The following is a 10,238-nucleotide window of genomic DNA, read 5'->3' as shown; positions in this document are numbered from 1 at the left end:
GAATATGCCTTTGACACCATGATACAAAGGGTTTTGCCCGTTTTAGAGGGCTCTTCCGCGCCTCTTCCAAACTTTGCGGTCACCACTGCCAAAATCCCAGTACAAGGGCCTAGTATAAGTCGTTGATAATGGCTTCGCTATGCAGAATACACCAGTGACTCTTTATGGTGTATTCCTTGGATGCCCCTGCCATCATCGGGGTTGCAGAAAGGTTACTTTTTACTTTTCTCAAAGAAGTTGGCAAGTGATGCAATGTTTCAGAAGGATACTGTGGTGGTGGTAGTGATGGTGAAAGGGCTTGCCATTGTCGGCCTCACGTATATGGGCAACGTCACGACTGACGCCCTGGGGAAATGTGCGTCCTGGGCAGACTTCTAGGGTCACTGTGGGTCATTTCTTGCAGGTCGAGGTGTAAGCAAACCATGGACTTGTTTATGCGTGCTGCACTTCGAGAAAAATTGGTTGATTACCATGAACAGTGAAATTCAAACGGCTTCGTAACGGATATGCTCTCAAGCGGTGAACCACCCCAGGCCATAGTCATGAACTATTTGTTGTTGTTGTTGTAACGGATATGTATTTTCATCTATGATGTCTTTTCCTCAGACTTTAGCACCAGTGCTCGTAGGTGTCTGTTGCCGTGTAAATGTTCGGACTGCCGGCGATTTGCTGTGCAAGTTCACTTTTGTGCCCCGTATCTTGGCAAGTTTTTTTCCTTGCCGGCGCGGCTCTCTCACGCTGAATTCAAACGGAAGGTATCAGCCTTTGGTCCGTTGCGCAACTCGTATCAGCAGCGAAGAGGAACGACAATTTCTTCTTTGTCATTGTTGTTGCGGCTGGCACTATCATCAATGCGCATAGAAGCCAAGACGCGGTACCCGGCGTGATAAGATGTCTGCGTGATTTCGAGTGGAGAGAACCATAGGGTGGTATATCTATATGGATACATATGTATGCGTATATGCATTGGTGGCCAAGGTGTATCGGGAAATCTCATGAATTACAGGGGAGTGGTTGGAAAAATTCAGGGGGAGTGTACACCTCCCTGGGGGGTGGGGGTAATGACCCTGGAAAGGACCGCAATTATAGCAAAGTACCTTAGCGTAAATAGCTGAGCGGTATAGTTATTAGGCATTCGCATATACAATTCGTCAATGAGAAACTTTACTTGACACACCAGCAGAGACAAATGAGCTTCTTTTCCAAATTAGACATTGAAAATTTGAAATACGTTGCAAGTTCTTCGTACATAGTTCTTCACGAACGATTATCCCAACGTTCAGGAGCACTGAAATTGTCGGTTTACACACTGTATTGCTGATTTTGCTTGCATTTTCAAAGTGAAAAAGAAAAAGGAAATCATGGAAAGAGAAATAATTAAAAATATTCACACAATGACCCTCGAACATAACTACTCCATCTATTTTTTTTCCTTTTTTTTTCACTGCGCCTCTCTGTGCTCAGTATACAGTTTTTCGCGCATGATATCCGGAGAGGCTGCTGCTATGCTGTAAGCCCATAAACTTAGTGTAATAATTAAGATGATGTCATTCTCTGCACTTGTCTCCACTATAACTTCTCAATTATCATATTACTTACAGTGTAGTTTATCAAAATGCACGTTCAGACCAGATCGCTAATCGCTATAACTACTAGCTGAGATTCATGAGTCACAAGAACTGCTCGAATGTGAATGTCCTTCCTAACGTCGACAGGAGCAGCACTACATCGAGCAAGGGTAAAAACAATGCCTGAAAACCTGGTTTCATTCCGAATTCTTCATTATTGGTGTACGCCTGTGGGTGTGTGTGTGTGGGGGGGGGGGGGGGGAGCAGCTTTATTCTATTTAGTGGTCAAGAGCCCTCGGGACACAGAATAGCTGACTGCAAGCCATGCACATGCGGCCCGCGTGTGTGAGAGCCCAGATTGCCCTGATCTAAGCATTACTTCATCTTAAGCGAGAAATAAATATTGTACTCGAGGGCGCGTAGCACTTGTTTAGCGTTATCTCCAAATCTGGTATTTAGTTCTGCTCCAAAATATCTGGTCCAAAGAAGTCGCGTTTGATCAAATTATTGCCACTCGCATCGCCACAGCACTCGCAGACGCCAAACTGTCCGTATCTTCCATTTCATTTAGAAATAACTCTGGATATAAACGTGATATCGAAGATGTCATCACTTAATTACGTAGTCTGTTTATCCATGCTTAATAGCTATGAGTCCGCGGCCCATACCTGGTTCCCTTGCCAGAGCCTGCGAAGTAGCGTTTGGTCAAATCATTCATTTTCAAGCGACCAAAGAACAAACAGGAGACAAGATCAGACACAAGTCGCTCTGTTGTTGTTTCGTGTTTGTTCTTTGGTCGCTTGTGGATTTACACCAACCAGCCCAATCTATATACTTCAGACATTTTGCCAAATCGTCGCCCAAGTGGCACTCACTGGCACCGATTTGTCAGTTTCCTCTATTTTAGCTCGTAATAACTCTTGATACCAATTTGATACTGACGGTATCATCATAAAATTACGTAGTCTGTGTATCGTCTGCGGACCGTAGCTGCTGTCCTTGCTGCACTCTTAAGGCCTGTTCCGACATATAGCTGCGCGCTAATATAGAGCTACAAAAGAGCACGCAAAAACAGCGCTCACTGTTATCGGACGGTTCACACTTGCAAAGCGGCGCAAGCGCTATAATTTAGTGGAAGTTATCGTTTCCGGTCTCTCCCAGCATGACGCCTCCAGAGTTCGACAGCGACGGAAAAATTCGATCAACTGACTGAACACCTTTTCAAGAAGGACAATCAGAAAAATTATCAGACATTTGGGATGACACACTCGCCGGTTCCAATGCGGTCGCCATGCTGTGAAATGCGGAAGCAAAACAGCTCCACGACTTTCGCGACGTCACCACTGAAGGGCCTCCTCATTGTCCAACACGAATGTAGTGCTAATATTAGCGCTGAAAAAGTTGACTGAAGCTCAACTCCGGCAAGCACTAATTTTTAGCGTTTTCGAGCACTACGAGGAGGAAAATATCGCCCTATTTTGTAGCGCTATATATCAAATCGCTATATGTCGGAACAGGCCTTTAGAACTCGCATTTAGTGAATTTGTCGTCCAGAAGGCTATCACAGGCGCCAACCTGCCAATTTCATCCGGCAATCTCCCGATATCTGGAAAGTCTCATGCTCGTTCCCACAGTTATACATCACGTCTTATTCTTTATCTTACGCGAATGCTCCCGGGCGTGTTATCGGTGTTGTTATCAGGTCTGGGCGCGAAAAGGGAATTGTTCGCCTCAGATATGTCCTCCCTCTTCCTGCCCAGATCTGTTCCTCCTCCCGTACTCACGCACCACCCTGTAAACTTAGCTTCCTTGCGTAGTCCTCTGCTATCAGGTCAAGCCGGGTTCCAGAGGGGGTGTTCCTGAATGCTGCTCTTGGTATGTATCATACCAGAGTGTCAGTAAACTGTCTGTGTGTTATCCAAATGACGTATTCCTGAATCTTATTTTGAGTTTGGCAGATAGCCAGGGACATCGGGTCCATCACCAGCGTTAACACCTTTCTTTACCCCTTTCCCTTGGTCTATCTTGCCTCACATGGCGCAGTCGACAGGATAAAAAAAACAAAAGAGAACATGATTCATGCCAGGGCCCTTGGCAGAAACATGCAGCATCTTTTGTCCTGAAATGTAGAACAACCTAGATGTAAGAGAGTTTGATAATCCACCCTCAAACGAAGTAGTAGAATCTCCTGATTCTAAACACATTGTGAATTTGATAACATTGAAGAAGAAAGTTCGTAGTTCAAAGTTCGTAGTACATGATATAGCACAGCATAGCATGAGTAGCATTGTGACATGCAGTACATACACAGTACATGCAGTGATACGAAAATGAAGAGAACTAGTGTGAAGTAGTGACTAAATTCGAAACACTAAATTCGAAATGCAGAAAGTTGATCTGAAGAGGTCAGTAGAAGGGAAATGCTAAACAGCAACAATGTAAGTGTGTGTTTGAGTGTGGCTGTGTGCGTGAGTAACTAAGAAATGTGGAAGTAACCCAAAGCGAAAAACAAAGCAAAAATGACCGCAAAAATTCATATTGCAGACACTGGATACATTTAAAGCAATGCAGTACAAAGTCATTTATGGACCAGAGCGTCCCCTGTCCATGAATGAGCGACATTCACCAAGGCGTCCCTATGGAATGTGTGTACTTTGAAACAGTCAAACAAGGTCGTACGCATGTAATGGTACCCTTTGTTTGGTGACGCGTCCATACCTTGTCGTGTAAGGTGGACTAAGTGTTTCTTCGGATTCTGAAGAACTGTCTTGATTAACAGAGACATTCTCGTCACTGTCTATATCATGAAACGTAATGTTAGGATCCCAATCTGGTTGATCCTTGAACAGTTTCATTTGTGAAACATGAAATGTTTTTGTTATTCCTTCATCCAGACTTTGAACAGTACAAATGTCATGGGGATGTGTAGAAATAACTTTGAATACCTTGTCCTTGTACTTAGGATCAAAAGGTGAAGTTGAAAAGGATTCTATCCAAACTAAGTCACCCGCAGAGAACTGCGATGGGTTTCGACCGTAGTCGTAACGTCTCTTCTGAGAGGATAGAGCTTTTCCTAGGTTTTCCCGTGCTTCTGCACGTATGTCGTGTAGCATTTCAATGCTCTGAAGTCGCGACATGTCGTCAACGATTACACCAACCTGAATCTCGTTTTCAATACGAGGTTCAAATCCAAAGAGAAGGAAATGTGGTGAAAATCTAGTAGAACCTTGTCTTGAAGTGTTTATGAAAGAAGTGGTGTTTGCAATGTATTGGTCCCATTTTGAAGGATTCTCAAAGCAATATTTTTTTAGAATATTCTTTATGGTGGCTACAGATCTTTCCACGAGACCATTTGCCTGATGGAAATAAGGACAAGAAGTTGTGTGTTCAATTCCTGTTGTGGTTAGGAATTTTTCCATGTTCTGACTCATGAAACCTGAACCTTGGTCAGAAACAATTGTCATAGGAATACCAAAAGTTGTGTTGATCTTTTCCTTAATGAACTGTATGATATGTGACGATGCTGTTGATTTCACAGCCTGTGTTACTACAAAGCGTGTAGTGTGGTCAACACATACAATGATGTACTTGTTTCCATTTCCTGTTTCCGGAAGTGGACCAATGTGATCGAGGGATATTGTGGTGAAAGGTTGTGTGGGAATTGGTCGAGGATGTAAGTATCCCACGGGCTTCGATGTTTGTCTGTTGAAGCGCTGACAAATGTTACAACCCTGGACGTACTCTTTGACGTCCTTATTAATGGACGACCACCAGTATTTACTCAGAATACTGCTTTTGGTCTTGAATTTGTCCATGTGACCACGTTTATCGTGAAACTTAAGCAATATCTCTTTCCTAAGAGATTCTGGTATGACAATCCTTGTTTTTGTCAGTCCGTTTTGTTGAGTGGTTTTGTGGTTGTGTGGTGTGGTTTGTGTGTGTCTGTGTGTTATCCAAATGCCGTATTCCTGAATCTTATTTTGAGTTTGGCAGATAGCCAGGGACATCGGGTCCATCACCAGCGTTAACACCTTTCTTTACCCCTTTCCCTTGGTCTATCTTGCCTCACATGGCGCAGTCGACAGGATAAAAAAAAACAAAAGAGAACATGATTCATGCCAGGGCCCTTGGCAGAAGCATGCAGCATCTTTTGTTTTTTTTTTATCCTGTTTCAGAACAGCTTCGATTTTAAACTGTTAATTTCTGCATTAACGCTATTGTAACGTTTCATTTTTCCTCAGTGTAATAACGAAATGAGGACATTTCATCTTTTTGTTAGAGGTGGGCGTGTGAGAGCCAAACTGTTCAATTCGGCCTCACCGTCATCGTCATAAGCCAGCAGTGGCGCCGCTACATGCTTATAAGCGCGCGCCACGTGCTGTTCTGAGTTCTTTCATTGTACGACGTTCATCACCATACGTCGTTAGTCTGTTGGATCCTCGCTTTAGCTCATTCGGCCCTTCATCACCCAAATTGCTAGGTATATCTTTATTGTATTTCATTGTATGTATCATACCAGAGTGTCAGTAAACTGTCTGTGTGTTATCCAAATGCCGTATTCCTGAATCTTATTTTGAGTTTGGCAGATAGCCAGGGACATCGGGTCCATCACCAGCGTTAACACCATTCTTTACCCCTTTCCCTTGGTCTATCTTGCCTCACAGTTGCGAAATCTTAGTTTTACTTTGAGGGTGATTGCCCGAATGGATGGTCTCCGATGGTGTCCCAGCTTCAACGGTTCTATTATCATCCGTTGTTGAGTGAACAAATTTGTGGATCCCATTTTTTCTGTCACACGTATCATTGTGACACCTCCACGTCAATAATCGCGCACTTTACATCGCTAGACAGGGGAGTGACACCTCGACTGTCCACCGTACCCCTAATTTCCGTGTAATTTCGTAGGCAAATTGAGGCTTTGTATGTGTTTGTCTCTACTATGTTGTTCCAGCCTCAGAGCATCAGTTCTCTCATGCACTATCATGTAAGTCCCGCTGAAATCTGTTCGTTATTTGCTGAGAAAAACGGGATTGTTTTTCCTATGGAAAATACATGGCGCCGAAAGAAGTATGATCACCTCTTAAAGGAGCATTAAAGTGGTATCCAACATGGCCAAAAACTGCTGTCATGTTGTAAAGCAACATGTGAAAAGTATTCCCACAAAATATTTCTGCCCAAAGTTGTTTCACCGCGGCGCAATTAATTTGCAAATCCGCTGCCGCAATCACAGGTCGGAGCGCTCCAACTGGATGCCACACCCCCTCTAGTGTGACGTTCGTGGTGGACAGCTCCCTCATTCGCTGGCAGAAAAAATCGTCTGTTAGCTAGAAAATATTCTATGGCGAGTCGTTCCTTTTGCGTGATATCATGTTTTCTGAAAAATAAGGCATAAAAGCAGCCACCCAAAATAGTACTTCGATCAATAGAGTAGTTTTCGTGGCTTCTGTTCAATTCTTTTCGTTGCGCGTCTCCAACTGGGGACCGGCGTCTTGGGTCTTGTGACCTTGTGATGCGCGGCGTTCAAAGCGAGAATACTTTCCGAAGCGTTTCCTCTTGTGCGTGTCTCCGTTGTATTCGCTAGTTCCCAGACACGGAAAAGTCTGTTTGATCTCTTGTGTCTCCACATCAGCTAAGTGTGTTGCCGAACAGCTCACCGTGACCACCAGTCATGCAGTGCGGTGTTCGGGGCTGCGTGAATGAGAAAGGCAAAGTAACCCCTGACTGTCGTTTTCACAAGGTCCCGCCGAATGAGCCAGAAAGAAGCAAATGGCTCGCTTTAATTCTGCGTCAGGACACCCAGCCTGATGCATTGCTTCGAATATGTAGTTTGCACTTCAACGAAAGTGATTATCGATCAAATCCAAGCGTCGTGAAATCCGTCGGTTTCGAGTTTCGATTATATCTGAAGCGCGGTGCTACTCCCTCGCAAAACTTACCCCGCGCTACCCAACAAAACAAGCGTCAACGATTATGCTCCGCAACACGAACTGCTGACGAGGACGGCGCTAAAAGCACGGTAGGTATTGTACTTAATGCCACAAAAGACCAGCTCACCCCAACAAGTTCAATTTCTACAGCGAGAACAGTCCCCTCAGCACGTTGTGTGTGTTCAGCCAGGCACTGCCGAGCCCGTAGAGATGGTAAGTTTTGCATACACATATACTAGGTTCCTATACTGTACATTAATGAACTTTACAGGTTGAATTATGTATTCCGACCGCTTCGTGTGATGATATCCTCACATCTGAGAGTGAGTCAGGAGTACATGTATGTCCTATACTTCTTTCCACGGTTGTTTTGCCTATCGTTCCGAAGACCTACTTTCTAATTAACGTGTGGAAATTGCAGGTTGAACCTGTGTCAGCAACTGCTGAATGTCCAAGTATTGGTCCAAGCGTGGTAAGCCTGTACTGCAACGTGTATACAACTTTAGAGCTAGACATGATGCAATTGGATTTAATTGTACAGGCAGACACCCATGTTCAAAACTTGTGCTCCACAGATAAAGCTGCTGCAATTCCACAGGTAAGAAATACATATGTGCACACTACAACTGCCTGCAGCTGCAAAAATGACTGTACGAGATATGGCTTTAGTTTGCAGCATGGTATGGCAAATACTTCATTACAAAAAAAAAGTATCCATCTGCTGATAACGAGGTATCAGTGTAGACAGGAGTGTCCTAAATTGAGTCTACTGTGCACAGTCTTTGTATAGCTAATTGCACTTTCCAGAATTTTTGTTCTTATTCCACGATAGCTCCATGAAGGCTATGAGTGGAATGCAGATGGTGACAGATAAAGTGAGGACAACAGGAAGGAGCGGGGAACGGACAGTTTTTTTTTTAAATGCTATATTTTGGCATAAGCAAAACATGCATTTTACGTGAAGGAAGGACTAGAATGACTGCTTATGCAGATGCTACTTTTGATTAAAGAAAAAATTGTGCACTTTAGGGTCATCAAGCACCACACAAGCCTGCTGCAACACAAACATGGGAGCCCATGAAAAGAACCATTGGTGTGCAGACTGCTAAACTGAAGCAGCATGTGAAGGGTATGCTATTGAGTTTGCTTGATTGTGAGCTCATGACACATTTTTCGATTCAGGCTGTCAAGTCCATATGCATGCAAAACCAATGCGGAGCATCGGAATACAGACAGACCTCACAACCAGCCCATCTAATGAACAGGAGCATGGAAGGTCAATGTCGCCAATTCATTGTTCTACACCAGTGCATGACAGCTCCGAGACTGTATTGGACATATCTAGAGGAGACACTACAGTGAATTCAGATGACACCTCGTACATGCCAACCCTTGACAGCACAATCAGGTTCGTATGGGACAGATGGGTCTCGACATATCCTTAGACCTCTCCTTATTCTATTATCAGGAGCACCGACTGCGAATCCTCTCCACAGGACGACAACAAATACATTGTCTTCGAGAGCCAGTTGAGGAAACTTTTCGAGACATGTAAAGTCTGCCTGAAGATATGTGATGCAAGGTTCTTTTCTAAAGGCACGCTCCTATGTGTTCAATGCTCCTGTCCCGATGTCCATGATTTCATGTGGGAAAGTCAGCCTTATATCGGCAATAAGCCGGCAGGAAATTTGCTTCTGTCCGCTTCCATCCTGTTCAGTGGATCTAGTCCTGTGCTGACACTAAGGATGTTGGAGCTGATGAACGTCAAAGTAGGTGAAAACACAATATCCCTACAATATATGACCCTCTTCATGTCTTCTGGTATTTAGGGGTTCTGAGCTCTAATTAGAGGAAAATATATTCATACTATGCATATGATAAGATAATAAGTAAGGGAAATACATATACATTAGTCTGTGTGTCCTTTTGAACACAATGCTGTCGTCGAAATGGTGACCACTGTCCCATGTACACTGGCACTTGTCTCCCTTGTACCTTAGGTACCAGTCATGGAATGTAATTACTTCTTTTGTAATCTTCCTCCAGCCTGCGGAATGCCTTATGTATTTCTTGCATGTTAAGTAGCGTGTACACCTGCACCTAAGTAACTGTAATCCATATCCATGCTATGTGTAAAAATAGGCTACTCTCGTACAAAAGATGTGAGACCAAACTCCCTTCATAATTTTGCAGGTCTTTTGTAAACAAACTTACTTCAATTACCAGAAAGGTTATCTACTACCATCAATTGAACAAGTAAGTGCAGTCCCTCCAACATGTCCTCCTCCTCCTGACAGTCTCGTGTAAAAATACTATCAAGTAGAATAACCTCACACTTGTACCCCTGTCACACAGGCCCTACTAGTGCACACGTCATAATCACATCCTTTTTTCTAGGTTTGGACAAGGCATCAGGCGCAACTGATGACGGAAATCCACGGGGAAAAGTCTTCACTTGCAGGGGATGGACAATGCGATTCGCCTGGTCACAACTCAAAGTATATGACTTATAGCTTCTACCATGAAGGCTTGAAGAAAATCATTCATCCTGTTCAAGTGCAGGTGAAGTATGCTAGCATTTAATTTGACAAAGATAACATTAGCTTTGCATAATAACTCAGCATCCAACAAATATTCTACCAGGCCAATGAAGTAGCCTCAAGCAATCATATGGAACTCGAGGCAGTGCGCCGAGGACTTGATGAGTTGGCTGACCTGAACGTCTTGCTGCAGTCCTTCACCA

General features: G+C 43.8%; 3 long non-coding RNA genes across 3 annotated transcripts; all 3 read left to right on the top strand.

Annotated features, from left to right (window-relative positions):
• Positions 1-7,818: 7,818 nt before the first annotated feature.
• On the top strand, positions 7,819-8,068 carry LOC135386971 (uncharacterized). The gene is made up of 3 exons (XR_010420747.1): positions 7,819-7,835; positions 7,917-7,967; positions 8,037-8,068. It is a non-coding gene; the product is annotated as an uncharacterized LOC135386971 (long non-coding RNA).
• A 513-nt stretch (positions 8,069-8,581) lies between these two features.
• LOC135386969 (uncharacterized) lies at positions 8,582-9,020 on the top strand. Its single transcript, XR_010420746.1, has 3 exons — positions 8,582-8,624; positions 8,678-8,903; positions 8,964-9,020. It is a non-coding gene; the product is annotated as an uncharacterized LOC135386969 (long non-coding RNA).
• Positions 9,021-9,117: 97 nt separating this feature from the next.
• On the top strand, positions 9,118-9,978 carry LOC135386968 (uncharacterized). Its single transcript, XR_010420745.1, has 3 exons — positions 9,118-9,264; positions 9,689-9,751; positions 9,893-9,978. It is a non-coding gene; the product is annotated as an uncharacterized LOC135386968 (long non-coding RNA).
• The last annotated feature ends 260 nt before the right edge of the window (positions 9,979-10,238 follow it).

The sequence above is a fragment of the Ornithodoros turicata genome, chromosome 3, assembly GCF_037126465.1.
Source record: "Ornithodoros turicata isolate Travis chromosome 3, ASM3712646v1, whole genome shotgun sequence".
Classification (NCBI taxonomy): domain Eukaryota; kingdom Metazoa; phylum Arthropoda; class Arachnida; order Ixodida; family Argasidae; genus Ornithodoros; species Ornithodoros turicata.
The sequence above is the reverse complement of the archived record's forward strand: the minus strand, read 5'-3'. Positions and strand labels throughout refer to the sequence as shown.